A 26,454-nucleotide genomic window follows, 5' to 3' on the forward strand; every position below is an offset into this window, starting at 1 on the left:
AATAGGGTGGTTATGGTTGGGGATTTTAACTTTCCGAACATAAACTGGGACTGCCATAGTGTTAAAGGTTTAGATGGAGAGGAATTTGTTAAGTGCGTACAAGACAATTTCCTGATTCAGTATGTGGATGTACCTTCTAGAGAAGGAGCAAAACTTGACCTACTCTTGGGAAATAAGGCAGGGCAGGTGACTGAGGTGTCAGTAGGGGAGCACTTTGGGGCCAGCGACCATAATTCCATTAGATTTAAAATAGTGATGGAAAAGGATAGACCAGATCTAAAAGTTGAAGTTCTAAATTGGAGAAAGGCCAATTTTGATGGTATTTGGCAAGAATCTTCGAAAGCTGATTGGGGGCAGATGTTCGTAGGTAAAGGGACAGCTGGAAAATGGGAAGCCTTCAGAAATGAGATAACGAGAATCCAGAGAAAGTATATTCCTGTCAGGGTGAAAGGAAAGACTGGTAGGTATAGGGAATGCTGGATGACTAGAGAAATTGTGAATTTGGTTAAGAAGAAGAAGGAAGCATATGTAATATATAGACAGGATAGATCGAGTGAATCCTTAGAAGAGTATAAAGGCAGTAGGAATATACTTAAGAGAGAAATCAGGAGGGCAGAAAGGGGACATGAGATAGCTTTGGCAAATAGAGTTAAGGAGAATCCAAAGGGTTTTTACAAATACATTAAGGACAAAAAGGTAACTAGGGAGAGAATAGGGCCCCTCAAAGATCAACAAGGGCCTTTGTGTGGAGCCGCAGAAAATGAAGGGGATACTAAATGAGTATTTTGCATCAGTATTTACTGTGGAAAAAGATATGGAAGATATAGACTGTAGGGAAATAGATGATGACATCTTGCAAAATGTCCAGAATACAGAGGAGGAAGTGCTGGCTGTCTTGAAACAGGTAAAGGTGGATAAATCCCCAAGACCTGATTAGGTGTACCCGAGAACTCTGTATGAAGCAAGAGAAGTGATTGCTGGGCCTCTTGCTGAGATATTTGTATCATCGATAGTCACAGGTGAGGTGCCAGAAGACTGGAGGTTGGCTAGTGTGGTGCCACTATTTTAGAAGGGTGGTAAGGACAAGCCAGGGAACTATAGACCAGTGAGCCTGACGTCGGTGTTGGGCACGTTATTGGAGGGAATCCTGAGGGACAGGATGTACATGTATTTGGAAAGGCAAGGACTGATTAGGGATAGTCAACATGGCTTTATGCATGGGAAATCATGTCTCACAAATTTGATTGAGTTTTTTGAAGAAGTAACAAAGATGAGGGCAGAGCGGTAGATGTGATCTATATGGACTTCAGTAAGGCGTTCAACAAGGTTCCCCTGGGAGACTGATTAGCAAGGTTAGATCTCATGGAATACAGGGAGAACTAGCCATTTGGGTACAGAACAGGCTCCAAAGTAGAAGACAGAGGGTGATGGTGGAGGGTTGTATTTCAGACTAGAGGCCTGTGACCAGTGGAGTGCCACAAGGATCGGTGCTGGGTCCTCTACTTTTTGTCATTTACATAAATGATTTGGATGCGAGCATAAGAGGTACAGTTAGTAAGTTTGTAGATGACACCAAAATTGGAGGTGTAGTGGACAGCGAAGAAGGTTACCTCAGATTACAACAGGATCTTGACCAGATGGGCCAATGGGCTGAGAAGTGGCAGATGGAGTTTAATTCAGATAAATGCGAGGTGCTGCATTTTGGGAAAGCAAATCTTAGCAGGACTTATACACTTAATGGTAAGGTCCTAGGGAGTGTTACTGAACAAAGAGACCTTGGAGTGCAGGTTCATAGCTTCTTGAAAGTGGAGTTGCAGGTAGATAGGATAGTGAAGAAGGCGTTTGGTATGCTTTTTTTTATTGGTCAGAGTATTGAGTACAGGAGTTGGGAGGTCATGTTACGGCTATACAGGACATTGGTTATGCCACTGTTGGAATATTGTGTGCAATCCTGGTCTCCTTCCTTTCGGAAAGATGTTGTGAAGCTTGAAAGGGTTCAGAAAAGATTTACAAGGATGTTGCCAGGGTTGGAGGATTTGAGCCACAGGGAGAGGCCGAATAGGCTGGGGTTGTTTTCCCTGGAGCGTTGGTGGCTGAGGGGTGACCTTATAGAGGTTTACAAAATTATGAGGGGCATGAATAGGGTAAATAGGCGAAGTCTTTTCCCTGGGGTCGGGGAGTCCAGAACTAGAGGGCATACTTTTAGGGTGAGATGGGAAAGATATAAAGGAGACCTAGAGGGCAACTTTTTCACATAGAGGGTGGTACGTGTATGGAATAAGCTGCCAGAGGGTGTGGTGGAGGATTGTACAATTGCAACATTTAAGAGGCATTTGGATGGGTATATGAATAGGAAGGGTTTGGAGGGATATGGGCCGGGTGCTGGCAGGTGGGGCTAGATTGGGTTGGGATATCTGGTTGGCATGGACGGGTTGGATGTCTCTATGTACGTCTGTACGTCTCTATGACTCTATTAACCTGCCAAAATGATCCTCACTGACTATTTTAAAAGAAATAACCATGGCTGCTGAAATACTAGAAGTGAATTATTAATTACAGAATACGTATATTAATAATGCAAAATTCAAAACCCAAATTTAAAATAAATGCTAATAAAATTACATATAAATCACAGTGTATATTGTAACATTGACCGCCTGAAGCCCCATTTTTCAACCAAGTGTTGAATAAATGAGAATCATGCTTGTGAGCAGTGAGAGGTCTATTTGCATGCATGAGCATGTGATAATATCTCCTTATTAGTTAATTTATTTATATGTAATTTCCCTTTCTTCCACCCTTCAGGCAGACAGTAGATGGTGACAATTACTGATGTGAAAGTCAGACCAATTACCTGGTGACTCTAGGTCACCGTTTGCTCCCATGGACTTCCAACTTTGAGACCATCTCAGGGCATGCTCCATGGTAGTGACTGCATGAACAATCTGCCTGCAGTCATTGGCACATGGTGTGTACCAACCTTATCGCACTATCATGGCACATCTCCGATCAATTTATAGTATAATTTTGAACTTCAGTGACACACTTGAGTAACACTGAGAGCTACAGACCTAATTCCAGAAGGTGTGTGGGAATACGTGAAAGATATGTACTATTATACTGGCCAGGGAATGCCATGAAGAAAGGAACATGGAGGTTTGGGGGTCCCTCTTTACTACCATACTCAGTCCATGACTTACTCATGCCAGCTTTTACTCGTGTTTCCTTCCATATTCATTAAAATTTTATTTTTTGAACACTTACTGCAAATAGAAAATGACAGAAACAACACTTGTAGTGGATGAAGTCAGAGTTTCTCTTCTATTTGAGCATGCATGCTCTACTTTCTGCATGATAGGACATTACAATGTCAGGTGCAAGAAGCCAGATAGGACTTATTTGGCACTCATTTCCATTAGATGAGAGTTGGTTGAAGTAATCATACATTGAGTATAAATTTGTGTGGCTCAAAAGGCAAGAAATCAATTCCTAGCAGCAAATGCAGCTTCACTTTATTTATAGTTTGCTTCTATTGCCGAATTAAAATGAACGTTTTGAACCACATTCCCTATATGTGATAGTACCACACTGGGCAAAAATAAAATTTGAGTTAGATTTGGCACTGGGAAAGAGAACACTGACTGACAGGATCGTAAGGTGGGATGGAGTTACTGGTGTGCTGTATGACTTGAATCTTGAAGAGTGGTAGATGAGAGACTGCACTTGAATGTAACATTAGCAATACCACCTGTATGCTTTGAGAAGCATTGGTTTGTATTTCCTGTCCCACTATAATGAAGGGAAACTTTGGACTATCAACACTTGACTGGGTGCATAGCTGGGCTTCAAACATGGCACTGGCACCATGAATACTTCTGCCTATGGTGAGTGTGAGAATGTGATGAACGGAACTCTGTAGTGACATAAGGCATAGGTATCAAGGTGACATGATGATAATGTGAGAAAACTCATTGAGCCTTGCAGAAAGAAACTCTCAAAGAACCTCATCAAAATTACACTTAGCTGATTTCTGGAAAGATTCAGCCTTGTGTGTCTTTTCATTGCAAAGGATACAGATGACATGCCAAAAATATTTGTGAATCAAGAGAGGTTGGTTAGCAAGATGAGAGCGCATGGAATCCAGGAGGAGCTAGCCAAATGCATACAAAATTGGTTTGAAGATAAGATGCAGAGAGTGGTGGTGGAGAATTTATTTTTGGAATGTAGGCCTGTGACCAGCTGTGTGATACAAGATCGTTGCTGTATCCGGTGATTTTTGTAATTTTATATAATTTATTTGAATGTGATTGTAGAAAGTATGATTAGTAAATTTGCAGATGACATCAAAATTGGTGGACAGTGAAGAAGGGACCTTGATCAGGTGGGCCAATGAGTCGAGGAGTGGCGGATGGAGTTTAATTTAGATAAATGTGCAGTATAGCATTTTGGTAAGGCAAACCAGGACAGGACTTATACAGTTGATGATAGGGCCCTGGGGAGTTTTGCTGAACAAAGAAACCAAGGGGGTGTAGGTGCATCGATCCTTGAAGGTGGATTCACTGGGAGACTGGGTGGGTGCAGAAGTGTTTGGCAAGCTTGCCTTCATTAGTCAGTGTATTGAGTATAGGATTTAGGATGTGTTATGTACCAGACCAAACTCCCTCAAAATATCTTAACAAGATACTAGACCCCAACTTTTTCTTGTTTTTAAAGGCAAGTGCAAGGTGTTGTGTTCCGGACAGAATTTAATTGATCAAACTACCAGGCTTGAAGCAAAACACACTACATTCTTACACTATAGTTAAAATTTCAACTGAAAAAAGAAGAATTGGAATAATTTAACTCTATTGGAAAACTTATCAGAACAATAGATTATTTAACTACTGAGCAGCAATTATTCCGATATAGTTAACACTGCATAAATATACCCTTGACAAAGGCAAAGTTAGTAAATAGATTCTCTTACATACAATTCTAGCAGCATGAAGAGAACCCAAGGTTTTAATCTAAGAGAACAATAAATAACAGCTTCCACATCCATCTTCAAGATCCCAGCAACTGCTGAAATCTAAAACTAGAATCTGAGTTGTTTGGGTACTTGACCCTGCCACTTAATGCTGCTTCTGTTGTTCCAACTTAAAAAAAAAACCCAAGGCCTCACAAATGTTAATATGAATGGCTTAGAACTGATTGCTTGGCACCTCTGTCTCAACCTCTCATCAAAAAAAGGACAAAATACACCTCTTAAAGCCATAATATCTTCACACCTCCCTCTTTTTAAAAAAAGAACCATCAATGTACAACGATGACTTCATCTTTAAAAAACCTTTAGTCTTACGCTATTAGTAACATGCAAACGTTCAATACCAAAGTCCATTTCAATCTGTTCTTCAGCCACCAAACACCTCCATTTTCACTCATCAAAGTAGTGAGAACACTTTGGCAATGTCATTTTCTCATCCTGTCATGTGCATAATTTTTAAATTGAATGACAAACAATAAGCTCCATCTAAACAGTCTGATATTTTTATTCCTTAAAATTTCCAAAAACTTTAAGGAATTCTGATTAGTATATTCAATTGTCACAGCCACATCACTGGCAACATATGTGTTGCAATGCCAACACTAAACTCAAGGTCTTCTTAATTGTAGACTATTCCTGTTAATGAATATTCAGCTTTTTGGAAAAATACCCAATAGATTTTTCTAGCTTCTTGTCGTATTCCTGCAAGAGTATAACTCAGACACCCATATCACTTGCATTGACAGTCACTTTGAATAGCTTTGTGTAATTAGGTGTGGCTAACACTTGGGCATTAGTTAACACAGCTTTCAGGTTGTCAATTGCTTTCTGACTGAAATTTTCTGCACTTATGCAACAAGACATTCAGTGGAATAACCACACTGCTAAAATTTGGTACAAAATTTTCGATAAAAACCATTCAGTCCCAAGAATGTTAGTACTTCCCTTTTCAATGGTATGGGAAACTCTCCAGTAACCTTCATTTTCACATCCTGGAAGGCCATCTCTCCATATCCAATGACAAGGCCCAGGAACGTGAGTTGGGCTTTTGTCAACCGAGGGCTAGGAAGTCTATTGTCAGGCTGCCTCAGAAAATATATTCCCCAGTAAGGAAGTGGCTTGAGTTATCTTCTGTTTGCTGCCTTGTGTCTTAATCTGTCTGTTGGTCATGGCTGAGACACTTTCAATAGTTTCTGTTGTGGCTTAGGCAGACATGGTTCCTTATGTTCTTTGTGGCCATGCTGTGGGTGGACAGGGAAGTGGATTTTCTCCCACACCAAGCCCACCTCCCGACGTCGATAAGTGCTCCAAATGTTCCTTTAATGTGTGACTAAAAATCACTAGAACGTATATGTGCACCACACAATTAGGTAATCTGGAAATGATTTTAAGGTTAGTCTGACTCATATTGGTTAGTCTTTAAAATGTAGCTGTCACATTCTTCATAACTAACGTCATGACCTTATACTGAAATACTATTTTGTGTCATGAAAGCTGAAATTTCCTTTGTTTTTTCAGATAAAGGTACCTGCTAGTATTCTGTGAGTAAGTCAAACTTAGAAATGTAGGTTACTTGACCCACCTTTTCGGTACAGTCTTCCAAATGTGGAATAGGATATGAATCAGATTTTGTAAGTGCATTAAATTTGCAATAGTTCACATGTAATCGTTGGGTACTATCTGGTTTTGGCACCATTCCTATTTATGATCTGCATTCACTGCAACTCACTTAGAAAGCATGCTCAAAGATAATATAATCAATCTCTTTTTGAACCTATGCCAAATTAGAGAATGTAAGTCTAGAAGGATGTTGCTTAATTCCAATGGCATTTCCAATATCTACGTCAAGCATAATTAGATTAGTATTTCCTAGTTCATTCTCCCCATGTAATTGTAATAACCTTTTTCAGGTCTTTTCAATTTTCCTCTGGAATGTAACTCAATAATTTATCCCAATTTTTGAGAATTTCATTAGATTAGATTACTTACAGTGTGGAAACAGGCCCTTCGGCCCAACAAGTCCACACCGCCCCGCCGAAGCGCAACCCACCCATACCCCTACATTTACCCCTTAACTAACACTACGGGCAATTTAGCATGGCCAATTCACCTGACCTGCACATCTTTGGACTGTGGGAGGAAACCGGAGCACCCGGAGGAAACCCACGCAGACACGGGGAGAACGTGCAAACTCCACACAGTCAGTCGCCTGAGGCAGGAATTGAACCCAGGTCTCTGGCGCTGTGAGGCAGCAGTGCTAACCACTGTGCCACCATGCCGCCCATTTCCTTATTGCCTACTTTAATTAGAGGAATGTCCAATTCAGAATCATCTGAACTTGGTTCTTAAGTGTTGTGCCAGTAATCCTTTCTCTTTTCTATGAAATTACATTTTGAGCATATCCACAAGACACACTCTGAGATTTCTTTCTATCTGGCGCTCTTATCAAATAATTTACTCACTCAAGTCCTTTTCATTTGATAAGGCCTACTAAACCTTGCCTCTTAAAGGTTCACCTACCACTGGGAGTAACACTGATCCTTTATATCCACTAGCAAACTTTTGATTTCTTGTTTGCTTTCTGTTTCATCACATGCCATGCGACTTTTATATGCTGTGTTGTCAACTCATCTGCTCTAGTTGATCTTTCCCTAAAATTTGAGTCTGACTCACCAATGTTCCTTAATTTCAGTAGTCCTCTCACTTCATACTCAAAAATTAATTCAAATGGACTGAATTTAGACGATTCGTTAGATGCATCCCTAATTGCAAAAAGTACACATGGAATCCCTTTATCCCAATCCTGTGGAAAGCCTTGACTGTAAGCCCTCAACATGGTCTTTAAAATTTGATGCCACCATTCTAGTGCTACTTGTGATTCTGGATGATATCACAAGTGGAGTTGAATTGTGTTATTCTGAAACTATCCAAAACTTCCTTGAATGCCTTTGATGTAAAATTTGACCCTCATTCTGATTGTATTTCTGTAGGTAGTCTGTATCTAATAAAACTTTCTAGGAACTCTTCTAAAGTCCGTTTAGCTGTGATGATACAAAATGGAAATGGCCTTCAGCAATCTAGGAGACACATCTATTATAGTCAACAAATGCTGATTCCCACTTTTTGTTTTAGATAGGTATTCTACGCAATCAATTAAGACTCTTATAAAAGGTTCCTCAACTGCAGGACTGAGTTTAAAGGTGTTGGTTTTATCACTGCCTGAGTTTTTCTATTACCTGACATGTATGATATGTCCGGTGAAAGTCAATCACATCCTTACGCAGTCCAGGCCAATAAAAAATGTTTTTCTATTTTGGCTTCAGTTTTCCTTACTCCCAAATGACCACCTACTGGTAATTCTGCTACCTGCAACATCTCCTTTCTATACTCAATCAGTATTACAACTGGATCAACTTCTGCCCATTTTTCATCCACCTGAATATGTGGTGGTCTCCATTTCCTCATGAAGACTTTATTTTTAAGATAGTAACATTCAGGGATACACTCAGATTCTTCTTCTGTGTATGTTTTTTGATACCATGCTTCAGCTTTTTCTTTGCTATAACTCTCTGAACTAAATATATCTATTTCATCCTTCACTTTTTTCCAAACCATTTGCTCTAACATGGTTTCTGATAATTGAACTTCAACTTCTTTAACTGTGTTCCTTGATTTCTCCTCGTGTTTCAACCTGTGGCTTTGTGACATTGTTACCACTGAGTAAGGAAAAATCCCAGGATTTACTTCCTGTAGCAGTTCAGTTGTCTGATTCTCCACTTTTTCAACCACAGCAGGCATCATTCCCACCTGTCCTATCACTCCATTACCAAGAATAAACTATTTTCAAACTGAGAATTTCTCCAAAACTCCTACCACCATTTCACTGGACTTTCCAATCTCACTTTATATAATGAAACACTGGTCTTCTCATCATGAATTCCACACGTTACCACTTTGTTGGAAATACTCCTTCTGAACTACATATCTCCTCATCTTTCACCAAATATTGACTTGCTCCCATATCTTTTAAATCTTAATTTTTTTGGGTTGGTGACGATTCGCCACGGCAGATTCGCTGCCGATGATTAGCCACTGCCGGTTCGCTACCAGCATTTCTCCACTGGGGTCGTTTGATCTCTGGAGACTATTCGCCACTGGAAATATATATATGTACTGATTGTTTTCCCTCCCACCTGTTCTTTCATACTTCTCAGTCCCCTTTATTTATACAACTACATACGACATATTGATAAAATAAAGGTAAAATAAATATCATTTTATTGGTTTATATATAAAAATGAGTTACAAACTTTATAATGCGAGTAAAATCTTGCATTAATATTAAACAATTAAATTTCAGTTCATTTGATAGTTATGCGCTATTCCTCTAAGATATTCCAAACAATATCTTTCACCATATTAAAGAACAATTTTTTTTATTCTATCGTCTGCGCCTCGATACTTTTTTAGCTTCATTTGTGGTGGGTAATCTGCTGTCAGCTGTTCCATATATAAATCACGCCTCTTTTTGCACTTGCATTAACATTCCACTACATTTCAATATGGTTGGGTGGTGAGCTCCAAGTTCAAAAGCAATTCTCCGATGAGCGGCTTCAGCGTGATTATTTGTACAATCTTCATCGTTTATTGTTGTCTCATAAACCGACCACATATCATGGGGAAATAAAGGTGCCCTTCAGCTACTGCCACGTCTATTGTAGAAAGGAGAAAGTGAAGACTGCAGATGCTGGAGATTAGAGCTGAAAAATATGTTGCTGGAAAAGCACAGCAGGTCAGGCAGCATCCAAGGAGCAGAAGAATCGACGTTTCGGGCATAAGCCCTTCTTCAGGAATTCCGAAACGTCGTATCTCCTGCTCCTTGGATGCTGCCTGACCTGCTGCGCATTTCCAGCAACACATTTTTCACGTCTATTGTAGAATCCAATATAATTAAATTCAAATCAATCTAGTATTGGTTGTAGTTCTTGAGGCAAAAACTCTGCGAGTGTTTCTACTTGGTTTTCAAGGTTAGTAAGTGGCACAAAAGCCAAAGCAATTATCATTTTTGCTTTTAAAGCATAATCAGGATCGGTGTTGTATTGACGAGTTGCTCCAACTGCAGCAATATGTCTATGCATACTTTGTGACAAATGAAAGAAACAGCCCCTAATTCTAACTTCAGGAAAACATTCTCATAGCACTGATAGCTGCCTGCTCAAAATCACAATGGATATACTGTGGTCTGGGATTAGGTACCAAGGACTTCACCATTTCAAACATGCATACATATGTTGAACGCTGCTTATTTGGTAGAAGTATATACAATATTGGATGAACCCCATCAAGTCTTCTTACTAAAGTACAATATACAAGATGTGGATCCGTCCATTACATCGGCCCCTTTGTTCACATCGCCAGAATATAATACTTGAATCACTCTTGGATAGTTTATCAAAAATATATATAAAACCATTGTGGTAAAACTTCTTATTTCCACGTTTACTAATAATTTCTGTGTCCATACTAAAACATCCTGTTCCAAAAATGCAAGCTTAAAAAAAAACTCTCCTGTAACGAAAATAAGTTGTTACTGAAACAACGCAAACACTACCTTAATGAATATAACGACAATTTTATATACCACCAATATTCAAAATATACGACTTACTTGCAGTGGCGAATCATCTTCAGTGGCCAAGGGGCAGTGGCTAATCGTCGGCAGCGAATCTGCTGTGGCGAATAGTCCCATCCCGATTTTTTTACTTGCTTCTCCTGGTTTATGAGTAAACCTTATCCACGCACATAATTTCTTGAAAGCGATCTGGCACTTTCTTTTCAACCACTACCTGATCAGGGTGCACATTCTTTTCCAGTTTTTTTTAGCTTCCATTGTGTTTTTCTTTTCCACTTCAACCAAACTCACTGCCTTATCCTGTTTTCCTTCATCTATCTTCCCAGTGCTTTTTCTAAACCACCAACATTGTGACTTCATGTGGCCTATTTTATTACAGTGAAGACACGTAAGCTTTTTTACTTCCCTTTCTCCCTCATGGGTTTTCTTTTTACCTTGTAAACTATCTTTAATATCTTCAATGAGATCTCCTTTTCCCATACCACCTGAGGATTTCTCTTTTCCCTAATTTCTATCCCTCAGATTGAAATTGATGTTGGAAGCCAAACTTGGATTTATGAACCAATTCAGTCACCTGCCATTTCCACAGCTAATCTTGCAGTCTGAATTCTGCTTTTTCACTACTTCAAGAAATGAATTTTTGAACTCATACAAAATAACAGTCTCTCTAAGAGCATCATGTCTTTGATCTGTTTTCAATGTCCTTATTCACCTATCAAAGTTAGTTTGTTTGATCCTTTCAAACACAGTGTATGACTAGGTTCCCTCGTTCGATTCCTAAAAAATGGTCTGCAGGCTATGACACAAGTTCGTATGCACTTAAAATGGCTTTTTTCACCTCATAATCCCCAGATACCTTCTCTGAGAGTGATGCAAATATCTCACTAGCTCTACCTGCCAACTTTGTTTGGATCAACAAGTCCCACATGGTCAAACGAAATGAAAAAGGCTTCAACATCCAACATACTTTGACATATTTAAACAGATTCCCACCAGGCCTTTGGCTACAAAAGGATTGCTCTCCATTATTGTTCTCATCACTATTCCTACCTTTCACCTCTATCTCCATCATTTTAAGTGAACTAAGAGCTTTCAGTTGCAAACTCCAAAGTTCAAAAATACTTTCTTTTTCTCTTTTTTCTGCTAGGGCCTTCCTTTGCTTTTCCTTTCCTCTTGTAGAGCTATTCTCACTTACAGCTTTCAATCATAATTAAAACTCTTTCATTTCCTTTTCTCTTTCTTTTCCCTTAAATCAAGCTGCTTCATTTGCAATGGAAAGTTAGGCATTTCCAAAGATTCTGATGGTATTTCTGGCAACCATAAATGTTGAGGTATTGCTGCAATTGCCTCTTCTTTTCACAAAGACAAAGGCAACCCCAACTTCAGCTTCTGAGGAAGGGTCACTGGACCCGAAACATTAACTTTGATTTCTCTTCCCAGGTGCTGCCAGACCTGCTGAGCTTTTCCAGCCACTTTTGTTTTTGTTCCTGATTCACAGCATCCACAATTCTTTTGGTTTTAATTTAGTACCCAACTCCAGCTTGTCTATCAAATCCAAAAGCTTTGCTTTGCTTACTTGCTGTAAAACTCCCAAAGTGATTTCTTCCACCTCCAGGAAACTCTTAGTGATTGAAAGATCCATTACTACACAAGGCACATGACTATTTAAAACAACCAAATTCAATACCTGAAAGAGAACACCAACACTCACCACTCACTGCCTTTAAGTCTGATAATTGTAAACCGAACATGGAATTAGAAATCTTCATCAGACAAACCCCCAATTTGTTGTGGACCAGACCAAACTTCCTCAAAATATATTAAAACAGCCTAGACACGACACCTTTTCTTATTTTTAAAGGCATTGTGTTCCAGATGCAATTTGATTGGTCAAACTACCAGATTTGAAGCAGAACACACTTTTTCCTTACACTTTAGTTAATACAAACAAAAGAAAGAGGAATAGAAATAACATAACTTTATTTGAAAACATAAACAGAATAATAGATTTATTTAATTACTCAACAGCAACTATTCCAATAAGTAACATGTCATAAACACACCCTTGGCAAAGGCAAATTCAGTGAACTAGATTGTTTCATTTGCAATTCAAGCAGCAGGAAGAGAACCCAAACTAAAATCCAGGTTCTGCCAGAGCTTGATCCCAACTCTTCATGATACTTCTGTTGTTCCAACTTAAAAAAAAAACCCAAGGCCTCACAAGTTGTTTCCCTTATTGGCTTGGTAAAGACTGCTTGGTACCTCTGAATCAACCTTTCTTCAAAGAAACAAAGGACAAAATATATCTCTTAAAGTCATTGTATCATCACAGATGTCATGTTGTGGCTATACAGGACATTGATTCGGCCATTTTTAGAATACTGCGTTCAATTCTGGTCTCCCTGCTGTGGAAAGATATTATGAAATTGAATGGTTCAGAAAAGCTTTACAAAGATGTCAGGATTGAAGGGTTTGAGCTTTGAGAGAGGCTGAATATGCTGGGGCATTTTTCCTGGAGTGTCGGAGGCTGAGGGATAACTTTATAGAGGTTTTAAAACCATGAGGTGCAAGAGTAAGATGAATAGCCAAGGTCTTTGTCCTAGAGTATGGGAGTCCAAAATGAGGGTGTATAGGACTAAGATGAGAGTAGAAAGGTTTAAAAGGGACTTGAGGGCAACTTTTTCACACAGAGGGTGGTGCATGTATGAAACGAGCTGCCAGAGGAAATGGTGGAGGTGGATATAATTACGACACTTAAAAGGCATTTGGATGGATACATGAATACGAAGGGTTTAGAGTCAATGCTGGGCCAAATGTGGCAAATGGGACTAGCTCTGGTTGGCAGTGACAAGTTGGACCAAAGCGTCTGTTTCCATGCTGGATAATCATATGACTCTGTGACTCTATAAGAGGCAAAAGTGTGGGAGGAACTGATAATATTTATAACTGCCAAGGAAAACATATTGCGAAACTACTAGGACTAAGGTCTGACAAGTCCCCAGGAACTGAATGTTTCAGGTCTTAACAGAAGTGGTTTTATTGATATATTAGATCTATTAGTTGTAATATTCTGCCAAGGACCCACGAGATTGGAAAATAACAAATGCAATTCTTCTATTCCAAAAAGGGAGACGAAAAGCAGGAAATTATGGAAAATACTAGCATCCACTATTGAAGAGCTGATAGCAAGGTAGTTTGAAAGTCCAAATGCAATTAAGCAGAATCTACAGTTTTGTGAAATGGAAGTCATGATTTACTTATTTATTGGAATCCTTTGAGGAAATAACAAGTAACCTGGATAAAGGGGGAACGTGTAGATGCTGTTATATGATAGGGATAGTCAGCCAAGCCAAATCATTCTATCACTGGATTAACAACACAGTAAAATTAAAACATTCAATGATCCTTCAAATTGCCCGGTTCTTCCTAACAAGACTCATGAACAACAGATCTTGGACAGTGTTAAACCAAATGAACAATTTAGTATTAATGATGTAACTTTAGCAGAAACCAAATAAGTATCAAATTAATACCTACGATCTAAGGTGCAATCTTTTTGATCATTAATGTCATACACGACACTGCCTCTCTCTCACACACACTCACACACGATAAATAAGAAAGAAAATTTGCCAGTTCAGGAAACAAATTTACAACAATCAATAACAGGCCTTCATGAATCATTGGACAATGGGTTCACAGGCAAGTAGAACTGAATATCTTGCTTAAGTTTTGGAGTTAGCAGTTAAATGCAGACAGTTTCAGCGGACTCCTTGAAATATGTACTTATTTCTTACAGACTAAGGTTCACTTCCCAGAATATTCAACAATTCAATAACAAGATAGGAAACTAGAGGGATGGAGAGTAAAACACAACAGTAGTTTCTCGTAGTCTCCAAAAATCACTTTGCCTCTTAATAAAAGCCAGTCAGATTCAATTCTCTTTTTTTTCTCTTCTTAATCTCTGTGGCTGGTTGGTTAGGACTGGTCTTCCCTTGATTGACAAATTCAACATCCAACCAGCTGCCAGTTCTGAGCATAGCAATAGCTTGATGCCAGTTCATATAGAGTGTCCTTAGAACAGTAAATAAGTTGAATTATCATCCAGGCTAGTTCCCAACATCAAACATTTTTGTTCTCTTTTCTTTAAAACAAATCCATGTTCAAAGTTTAATTCTTAACCTCAACTCACAGCTCCAAACCAAAAGAGGGCAAATTGAAAGAAACATAGCCCAATTTCAATTCAGGCTCATATCTTTCAGGAGGAGCCAGCAGCCTTCCATTCCAGGGAAGCATCATGCTGATATTTCAGGAAGAAAAGAGAGCACAGTTTCTGGTCAGTACTAGTCAGGTCCTAGTTTATGTTAACCCATTCATTCTCTTGGTGCTACAGGTGAAGGAATCTCATTGCAGTACAGGGTGAATGTGACTCAAACTTTCTTGAGTATTGGTACAATTAGTTCATTTCCGCTTAATGCAGGGAGTTTAGATAGTAAGTTAGGGGATTTATTTGTTCGATAGTAATAACTCATTTTTAGGTAGCTAAATAAAATTTAACTGGTAATCCATACAGTCCAAAGAGGTTTAGTTATGTCAGTTGGGGAGGTTTTGTGTTCAGTTTGTCAGATGTGGCCACTCATGGATTCTGAGAGCATCCCTGATAATTACCGAACCTCAGCTGCTCACTAAACAAATGGATTGGCTTGAGCGGCAGTTGGAGACACGAAGGGGCACACAAATGGTGGAGAGTGTCGGATGTGTAAGTTATAGAAACATGGTCACACCCAAAGTACAGGAAGATAGATGCGTGACTGCTAGACAGGGCAGGCATCAGTGCAGGAGTCCCCTGCAGCTATCCCCTGTCAACCAAGTGTTCCATTTTGGAAACTGCTGAGGCGGATAGCCCATTAGGTGACAGCCGAAGCAGCCCTAGAGCAGTGGCACCATGGCTGGGCCTGTTGTAAAGATGAGAGACAAAGCATAGTAGAGCAATAGTAATTGGAGATTCAAAAGTCGGGGCACAGAAATGTGCTTATGTGGCTGTGAGAAAGACTCCAGGATGGTATGTTGCCTCCCTGTTGCCAGGGGTCTTGGAAGTCTCTGAGCGGGTAGAAGGCATCCTGAAACGGGAGAGTAAACAGACAGAAGTTATTTTCCATATTGGCACAAATGAAATAGGTAAGAAGAGTGACAAGGTCTTGCAACAACAAGTCAGGGAGTTAGGTAGTAAACTGTAAAGCAGCGCCTCTAGGATAGTAATCTCAGGATTACTCCCCATTACCTCGTACTACTGAGGTGAGAAACAGAAACGGTGTACAGTTGAATACGTGACTAAAAAGGTGGTAGAGCGGGGAGGGCTTCAGACATGTGGATCATTGGGATGTCTTTCAGGGAAGGTGGGACCTGTACATGAAGGATGGGTTGCACCTAAACTGAAGGGACGCCAACATCCTGGCAAGACCAGGGGTTGGGAACCAGAGTAGCAGATCACTAAGTACAGAGACTGGAGAAGAGCTTGCGTCTAAGGCAAATACAACTAAGAGGAAGAGCAGTTAGGACAGGTTGCTGAGCTCAGCAAAACTGGAGGCTTGGACTGTATTTCCTTCAATGGAAGAAGTATAGCAGGTAATACAGATTAATTTAGAGCCTGGATTAATGCATACAATTATGATGTTCCTATCACAGATATTTTTGAAAGAGAGACAATATTGACAACTTAATGTCCTAGGATGTTGATTTCTTTTAGACAAAACAGAGGAGGAAGCAAAAGAGGTGGGAGAGTTGCATTACTAGTTAGCGAGCATAACGTGGGCGGCACGGTGGCACAGTGGTTAGCACTGCTGCCTCACAGCGCCAGAGACCCGGGTTCATTTCCCGTCTCAGGCGACTGACTGTGTGGAGTTTGCACGTTCTCCCCGGGTCTGCGTGGGTTTCCTCCGGGTGCTCCGGTTTCCTCCCACAATCCAAAGATGTGCAGGGCCAGGTGAATTGGCCATACTAAATTGCCCGTAGTGTTAGGTAAGGGGTAAATGTAGGGGTATGGGTGGGTTTTGCTTCGGCAGGTCGGTGTGGACTTGTTGGGCTGAAGGGCCTGTTTCCACACTGTAATGTAATCTAATCTAATCTAATATCACAGCTGAGTTGAGGGAGGACACCCTGAAGGGTTCTTGGATGAGGCACTATGAGTAGAGCTTAGGAATAGGAAGGGTGCAATCACAATGTCGGGGTTGTACTACAGACCTTCCAGTGCCAGCAGGAGATAAAGGAGGAGATATGTAGTCAGATTCTTAAAAGATGTGAAAATAGGAGGGTTTTGTGGTGGGCGATTTTAATTTTCTTCATGTTGACTGGGACTCCCTTAGAGCTGGGGGTTTGGATAGGGACCATTTTGTTACATGTGTCCAGGAGGTTTTTTGAAACAGTATAGATGAGAACTGAGTTACATCTGAAACAAATTGGCTGTATAGATCAGGCAGTTTAGAAATCAGTCCTCAATAAAAAAGGAATACCAGTTAACTAAACTGGCTTTGTAAACCAGTCAGTTTACGATTCAGGTTCTCCCCCCAAAAAAAGCAGAAACCAACAGGGCCAGCAGCAGAGAGTCAGTCCCCTCCCTGACACAAATTGGAGTGTCCTGGATACTGAGCCAGCTCTCAGAGTGACAGATGTCTGACACACCGGTTTCCTTTTCTGTTTTCGATAGTGCATATTTTTTGCCCAGCACCCATGTCATGTATGTCCAGGTGTACGATACAGTGAAGAACAACAACTGCGTAAACCTTTATTTATATTCCACCACCAGGAAGAAAGGAAACACCAGAGTGGCCAGTGACAAGCAGTGCCCTTCTCGACAAAGGGCAATGCTACATGATCAAAAATGTGAAGAGGTGGCCAGGGAATAAATCAAAATACAGTTGGAGGGGGGAAATAAAACACTCCACTCCCTGTGGTGCCCACCTCTCCATTAAAACCTTGAGGGTGTTGGTAGACCCCACGTGCTCCTTCTCAGGATACCTGGGCACAAACATAACTGCAGAAGAGGGGCCTCCCTGGTGCCAGGGGTCTTGGATGTCTCTGAGTGGGTGGAAGACATTCTGAAACGGGAGAGTAAACAGACAGAAGTCATTTTCCATATTGGCACATATTGACCCCCTCTGCAGCCCGCTGCCTGGACCTGTTTATGGCCAGTTTGGCCAGGCCCAGGAGCAGACCCACGAGAAGGTTGTCTGACCTACCTTCCCCCCTCCGAAACAGGTGCCCAAAGATCAGGAGCGTGGGACTGAAGTCCAACCAAAATCAGAGGAGAAGGTTTTCAAGAAAATCAGAAAGGGAGTGCAAATACCCACACCCAATATATACGTGGTCTATGGACTCCGCAAAAGCAGTTGGGTTGGGAGCCTGTGAACCACCGCAATCTGTGGTTGCAGGAGACCGCTGCATGCAGCACCCTCCACCGCAGATCCCGGAGTAGAGAGCCCTCCACTGGGGATCCCACTGCCTGGTGGCAATGCGCAGGACAGGGCAAATTGGGGCAGTGGATGAGGGAAAAGAGGTGTGCAGCAGTGGTCTGTACAGGGCCCACCGTTTTATGTCTCTAAAAGGAGCAAAACTAAAACTCCAGAGGCAGCACAGGTTGTGGGGCACAGGTTCCCGCAGGGAAGTACGGGACCCTGGGGCCAATGTGGCCCCACCCAAGGGAGTTGGTGCTGGTCCGGCATCTCCAATTGGCCTCACACCCCCTACCCCTAGGGCCACCAGCGGTAACCTCCTCAGTGCACTCCTTTTTGGAGTGCCCCGAGGTTGAGTCATCGGGCGGCAGAGACTGAGGGCCCTGCTCCTCTCCATGATCGAACTTCCTCAGAGCTGCTCTCAGAGTGAGCAGGGTGTCTAACACACCTGTTTTTTTTTCTTTTCTGTGCAGTGTCGGACACAGTGTGAAACAACAAGTGTGTAAATTTTTATTTATATTCCACCACCAGGAAGAAAGAAAACACCCAAGTGGCCAGTGACAAAAAGTGCCCTTCTCAAAGGGCAATGCTGCGTGATCTAACAGTGAAGGGTAGGGTCGGGATTAAATCAAAATAGAGTTGGAGGGTGGAAATAATACACTCCACTCCCTGCGGTGCCCACTTCTCCCTGAAAATCTCAAGGGTGTTAGTGAACACTGTGTGCTCCTTCTCTAGGAACATCCAGGTTCTGACATAACCACGGAAGAGGGGCAGGTAAACAGCCATAACGACCACCTTCGCAACCCGCTGCCTGGACCTGCACACCTTTTTTTCATATTTTTTTCTTCTTTTAGAGTGAACAGGATGTCTGTGCTGTTTTTGTTTCAACCGAACCTCTGATACTCCCATTTATTTATTTATTTAAACCCCCACACTACTACCTAACTGCGAAAGACACAAGTTATACAAATATTCAGTTTCCACCTCCAGGAAGAAAGGAAACAGCCAGGTGGCGATTGATAAGCAGTGCCCTTCTCATCAAAGGGCAATGCTGCGTGATCAAACAGTGAAGGGGAGGGCCGGGATTAAGTCAAAATAGAGTTGGAGGGGGAAATAAAACACTCCACTCCCTGCGGTGCCCACCTCTCCCTGAAAATCTCGAGGGTGTTAGTGGACACTGTGTGCTCCTTCTCCAGGAACGTCCAGGCTCTGACATAACCACGGAAGAGTGGCAGACAATCAGCTGTAACAATTCCCTCCATGCCCACTGCCTGGACCTGCACACTTTTTTTTCTTTTATCTTTTTTTTACTTTCTCTATAGAGGCTGGTATCCCGTCACTAAGTCACCCTTTCTTTATACTTGGAGAGTCCTTGACACTGATCAAACTTCCTCAGAGCCAGCTCTCAGAGTGAACAGACCCTTTGACACTTGTTTTCCTGCCTGGACCTGCACATCTATTTTTATCAGTCAGCCAGGGCTGTCTGTTTGGACCAGATTAACAGCCCTAATCAGGGTCCACCTGGCTAACTTTATTACAATCACTACATCCCTTCCCCTTGGAGTCCGAGGACATAGGCCAGTTCATTTGTTTTGTAACTCCTGCTGGGGTATTTTAGCAAAGGGTCAGGTTCCTCCGACTGCCTCAGATAAGGGCGGCATGTAACTCACAGTAGCTCGCCTCTTGTGCCCAGGCGTCTTTGAAGAAATTGATTTTCCTCTTCAGGAAGCAGAGGCGGCGACATTCACCATGTCCATCTCATATTTTGAAGTCTCTTGAATGCTTGACAGAGAGGGAGAACACATGGATGCCGACAGACTTTCAGACTGTTCCAAGGAGCTCGGTACGTTATGCTCTCACACGGTTTGCGAGTTTGCAAGTTTCATATGGACCACATGCTTGTTCAGGACCATTGTACCTATTTGAACTTTATATGTCATTGGACCTGACCTTACATTGACCATGCCTCTTACCCTGTGGTTCCTATACCAAACTTCGTCTCTTGAAGTAAACTGTCTCTGTTGTTTAGTGGAATCTTGTGTCAGCCAATGGCATTCCTGAATCTGTTTCATCTCTCTTCCCCCATATCTCCCTGGTCCAGAAAGATCATATTTAAACTGGTGTGGAGTCTTCCCCCATTAGCAATTCTGCTGGAGTTGTATGAAGGATGGTTCTGTAATCAAATAGGAACCGGGATGGTTTGGTATCTAGTTAAGCTGTGGTCTGTTTCTTCAAGCCTTCCTTTAAAGCTCTTTCAGCCAGACTGTTGGATGGTATGGAGCTGTTCTTATATATCAAATACCATTTGACTTGAGGAAATACTCAAAATTCCTGCTGGCAAATGATTGCTTGTTATCTGTGACTAACACTTCCGGGAGTTCATATATTGCCAAAGATGCACACAGTTTTCTATCATTGTCCCCATGTTTGATGTAAGAACTCTATGCGCATCCAGCCACTTTGCGTGAACGTCCATGATGACTGAGAACACTGAACCCATGAAAGAAGGACCTGCATATTCAACGTGTAAAAATCCAGGGTTTGTGTGGCCATTCCCACGAATATGGGGGAGATGATGTTGGTAATTTTTGTTCTTGATTGCACTCTGAGCACTGCCCTAGCAATGTGGCTATGGTTGCATTCAATTCTAGCCACCAAACATAAATGCTTGCCAATATTTTCATTTTGAAAACCCTGGATGACCCTTAGCCAGTACCTGGCGACGACCTTTGCTTGGGACAATCTCTCTGACACCCCGTAATAATATGCCGTGCCCTACTGTGATCTGGTTTCTCTCAGTTCAAAAAAGGTTTCAGTTCTGGTTGTGATGGACCTTTGGTTTTTCCCTATCACCACCAGCTGTTTCAGCTTTGCTAGAACTGGGTCTTTCTGTGTCCAAAGTCTGATATTGTCAACTGTGACTGGAAGTGTGTCCAGAAAATTTAAAACTATTATGGAATCTTCCAGTGATGGTATGACTGGTGGTGTATCTGCCAGTGGTCGGCGGCTCAATGCATCCGCATTTGCTACTTGGCATTGCAGATGGTGTTGCAACTTGTAGTTATATTCACTTAGCATTAGAGTTCATTGCTGAATTTGGCCTGAAGGTACGTGTGGCACTGTCTTGTGCTCTTTAAGTAGGCCTAGCAGGAGTTTGTGGTCCGTTATTATTACAAATTTACTTCCATAAAGACATTGGCGGAACCTTCTCATATCAAAGATGACCTTCAAACCTTTCTTCTCTCTCAAGGCATATTTGTGCTCTGGACTAGCCAAAGTCCTGGTAGCATACGCTATTGGGTGTTCCTTTCCATTGGGCCATCTGTGAGCCAACACTATCCCAAAGTCATATAGGGAGGCATTGCATGTCAATACCAGATTTCTGGAACAGCTTACTGCAGATGTTAGGAATCTGTACTGAAAACATCCAATACTGGAGATCACAGCCGGTCAGACAGTATCCATGGAGACAGAGCAAGCTAATGTTTTGAGTCTGGATGACTCTTCATCAGAGCTGAAGTGAAGTGGAGAGGACAGCATTTATGCTATAGTTTGGGGGTGGTGATGGTGGGGATAATGGGTGTAGGGTGCTCGTGGAAAAAGATGTTGATAGTTCAGATTAAGTGATCGGAATGTGAGAATGGCATAACAATGGTGTGTCTCCTGTCAGTATTGAAAGGACAGTAACTGGGATGGGGAGAGGGAACATGATAACAAGTTAAAAGCAAGGGTTGACAGTTTAAAGATGGTGAACTCAATATTAAGTCCAGAAGGCAATAAAGTGCTCGTCTGAAGATGAGATGTTGTTCCTCTGGTTTGTGCTACATTCAGTGGAACAATGCAGCATGCCGAGGACAGACATGTGGACATGCAAGCAGGACGCTGTGTTAAAATGAGCGACTATGGGAAGGTCAGGGGCTTGCTTGCACACAGACCGAAGGTGTTCATGGAATCATAGATTATGTGGAAGTAAACCATTCAGCCCATTGGGTGCACACCAACCCTCCAAAGATCACCCAAACCCATTCCCCTATTCCTGTAACTCTGCGTTTCCCACAGCTAATCCATGTAGTCTGCACACCCCTAGATCCTATGGGCAATTTAGTGCGCTCAATCCACCTAACCAGCACATCTTTGGACTGTGGGAGCAAACCAGAGCACCTGAAGGAAACCCAAGCAGACACGGGGAAAATGTGTAAACACCACACAGAGAGTCGCCTGAGGTTGGAAATGAACCTGGGTCCCTGGCATTGTCAGGCAGCAGTGTTAACCTCTGAGCCACCATGCCGCCCGTAATCGGCAAAGTGGTCGCCCAGTCTGTATTTGGTATAATAGACTACATCGGCTGCAGCAAATACAATACAGAAGATTGGAGGAGGTGCAGGTGAAATGATGCTTCACATGGAAAGACTGTTTAGGCCCTTGGATGGTGAGCAAGGAGGAGATGAAGGGACAGGTGTTGCTCCTTCTGCGATTGTATGGCAAGTTGCCATGGAGATGTGAGAGTGGTTGTGGAAAAAACTAGATTTTGCTTGGGATCATAGTGTGCAAGCACCTTAGAGGATGATAGTTGTTCCTTTACTTCCATGAAAGCTATGGGTTGGCTTTGTGACCATTTCTAAGGCTGGCCCTCTTTTAAGAGATAATGCAAAGTTGCCAGATGGAAGCCAGGTTACCTATGAATGTTCTGTAATAATTTACCAGCCCAAGGAACGATCTAAGCTTCAGTACAGACATGGGACTCAGGGCACCTTTGATCATCCTTACTTTATTTTCCAATGTATGTTAGCTGGTCTTGTCAACTCTATAGCTCAAGTAGGTTACTTGAGGAAGGTGCCTGGAATACACATTTTTCCCTTCTAAGGCCTTGGAGAAATGTCGGAGGGCTATGTCCAAATAATTCTAAGTACTCTTAATTGATCTTCCCTGTCATTCACATGTCATTGAGATAAATGGCAACCTGGGGTAGCCCTTGTAAAATGTTCTCTACTATCTGCTGAAAAATAGCACAGGCTGACGATACCCTAAATGGCAGTTTCGTGTATTGGTACAAATCATTATGGATATTAATTGTGATATACTTCTTGGGAACCTTATTTAAACACATTGCAGGTATGCATGGCTCATGTCCAGCATTATGAAGGACAGCCTATCTCCCCACCAGCTTTGGTACAAGCCCTCTAGGCAAGGGAATGGGTATTTATCCAGCTGCAAGAAGCAAATTGCTGTTTGTTTAAAATCTCCACAAAGGTGAACCAACCTGTTGGCCTTCACAATCAGTACGACCGGTGCTGCCTATTCCATAAACTGACTGGTTTAATGATTCCTTTGTTTTTCAGTCTCCTGATTTCTGCCTGTACCTTTGCAATTAAGTCAAATGGCATTGGGTGGACCTTGCAGAATCGGCGGAATTGCTTCCTGGTCAACATGCAAGGTGGCATTTGCTGCCTGGATAGTCCCTAGACTTTCCTGAAAAACCTCTGTGTATTTAATTAAAATTTCACTCAGGCAGCCATTTTCTAATTGAAAAATGTTGGGCCAATCAGGTTGAATCTTTCTTAACCAATTTCACCCTATCAGGCTTAGACTCAAGCCTTTTACTTACAAGCTGGTTAAGTTAACCAGCTGTTTATCAGACAAAACCAGAACCAAAGTTTCACCCTTAAACTGTAAAGGTTTCCCGGTATAGACTTTCAGTTTAGCTGAGGTCTTATGCAAACTTAAGGGTTGGAGTCCAGAGCGAATTTTGTTAAAGACTGGTTTCTGCAATCACTGATACAACCATGTTCGTATCAACCTCCATTAGAACCAGGTGACCGTTTTACCAGATTGGTAATTTGATTGGCTCTGATTGAATGTTGCTTAGCAATTTAACTGTTCCAAACCACATGTAGGTGGAGTTTTGCAAGGTGTGCATTCTCTTGGATACTGGCTTATGAGTTCTCTTACTAAATTCAGGCCTAATGGAACTATTTTGCTGTCTTGGGTCTGTATTCTGACAGCAACATGGCTTATCAGCCCAGATCCTGAAGAAAATGTTAATTGTTTGGCCAATACTTGGCTTTGTATTGGGGCTTTGCTGTAGACTGGCTTAGATTCCCTGTATTCAAGAAAGGTCCTGAATGAGGCTTTGCAATTGCCTTCACTCAAGCGGTGTCTCCAAGCTAAGTCGACCTGGCAAGGGTGTCCATTACATCAGCATACCCTGTAACTCATATGCTTCACTTGATGCATTTTCTAATGACAAAAACAGTTGTAGTGCTTGTTTGAAGTCCAGTTGGGCTTCAGCTAGTAGGCGCTTTTGTATGGTTGCATCATTAATCACATGTACCAAATGGTCTCTCAGCCATATCATTAAGGGTTAAATCAATGTCACACGTCTCTGCCAGTCATCTTAACTTTGTCAAAAATCCCAATTCAGATTGTCATACAGCTGAGTAAAACTGATACTGTCTTAAAATTGGAGGAGGCTTGTGTTTAGTTAATATTTAGTTAATATTCCTTAACTAAATCCATCAACTCTTGAAAGCTTTTAGTATGGTGCCTCCAGAAACGTTAGACTCGAGGTAACCAAAAAAGCTGCAGGTCTACAAGCTATCAGGAGAATTACTTGTTGCTTTTGATCTGCCCCAATGTCATTTGCCCAGTAAAAACAATGCATTCTTTCCACATTCTGGGCCCAGTCTTCAATGGCAAAATCAAATGAGTGAAGCTTCCCAAGTAATAACATGATGCCAGAAATGCTTATCCCAACTCAAAGATGACTATTGTGTGCAAATTTCATGAGTGTATTTTTTTTCTCTCATTGCCACTGCAATAACTCCACAGAGGCTGGTAACCCATCACCAAGTCACCCTTTATTTTTCTAATCATAGTACTTGACACTTATCTGGCTTCTTCATAGGTAAAAACAATGACTGCAGATGCTGGAAACCAGATTCTGGATTAGTGGTGCTGGAAGAGCACAGCAGTTCAGGCAGCATCCAAGGAGCAGCAAAATCGACGTTTCAGGCAAAAGCCCTTCATCAGGAATAAAGGCAGTGAGCCTGAAGCGTGGATAAATAAGCTAGAGGAGGGTGGGGGTGGGGAGAAAGCAGCATGGAGTACAATGGGTGAGTGGGGGAGGGGATGAAGGTGATAGGTCAGGGAGGAGAGGGTGGAGTGGATAGGTGGAAAAGGAGCTAGGCAGGTCGGACAAGTCTGGACAAGTCATGGGGACAGTGCTGAGCTGGAAGTTTGGAACTAGGGTGAGGTCAGGGAAGGGGAAATGAGGAAACTGTTGAAGTCCACATTGATGCCCTGGGGTTGAAGTGTTCCGAGGCGGAAGATAAAGCGTGCTTCCTCACCGCTGGTGAGGGAGCAGCGGTGAAGGAGGCCCAGGACCTCCATGTCCTCGGCAGAGTGGGAGGGGGAGTTGAAATGTTGGGCCACGGGACGGTGTGGTTGATTGGTGCGGGTGTCCCGGAGATGTTCCCTAAAGCGCTCTGCTAGGAGGCGCCCAGTCTCACCAATGTAGAGGAGACCGCATCGGGAGCAACGGATACAATAAATGATATTAGTGGATGTGCAAGTAAAACTTTGATGGATGTGGAAGGCTGCTTTAGGGCCTTGGATAGAGGTGAGGGAGGAGGTGTGGGCGCAGGTTTTACAGTTCCTGCGGTGGCAGGGGAAAGTGCCAGGATAGGAGGGTGGGTTGTAGGGGGGCGTGGACCTGACCAGGTAGTCACGGAGGGAACGGGCTTTCAGAGCCAGCTCTCAGACTGAACAGAACCCCTGACACTCCTGTTTATATCTGTCAGCCAGGGCTCCCTGATTGGATCAAGTTAACAGCCCCAGTCAGGGAACTCATATTCTGTGAGATTCCCCCAGCTGACTTCATTAATGTCACTACATCAGGATCACACAGTCAGATGGTTATTTATGGTACCTGGTTGTGCGGAAGTCAGCTTTCCACATTACAACAGTGGCTCTACTTCATTGTTTGTAAGGCTTTGACCATGAAAAACACTATATGAAAGTACAGCTCTTCTTTTCATATTTTCCTTAGCCCTATAAAACTGCTTCTGTTGCTGCTCTTTAGGAACAAAGACTGATCGAGAAATATTCTATACTTTGTCCATCAGCCCATTCCAGGCTGTTGTGATTTACTTGTGCGTCGCAATATGTACACTTTCACCCCTTTTAAAACCAAATTTCCTTTGCTTGTATAAAATGTAAATATCAGAAAGCATTTGACAGTTTTGTTTTGTCTATATATGGGATCAGTATTCTTGTTAATGTGTTAGGAATTAAAAGGTAACTACCGAGATTTGACTCTTCGGTTACTTTCTCATGCTATTATCATTCCTTGA

General features: G+C 42.0%; 1 protein-coding gene across 1 annotated transcript in view; it reads left to right on the forward strand.

Annotated features, from left to right (window-relative positions):
• LOC122565549 (cation channel sperm-associated auxiliary subunit delta-like) overlaps positions 1–26,454 on the forward strand; it is a 96,907-nt gene that overhangs the window by 59,122 nt on the left and 11,331 nt on the right. The window lies entirely within an intron of this gene.

Source organism: Chiloscyllium plagiosum, unplaced genomic scaffold (genome assembly GCF_037043375.1).
Source record: "Chiloscyllium plagiosum isolate Xiang-an unplaced genomic scaffold, Cpla_swu_hap1 HiC_scaffold_28, whole genome shotgun sequence".
Classification (NCBI taxonomy): domain Eukaryota; kingdom Metazoa; phylum Chordata; class Chondrichthyes; order Orectolobiformes; family Hemiscylliidae; genus Chiloscyllium; species Chiloscyllium plagiosum.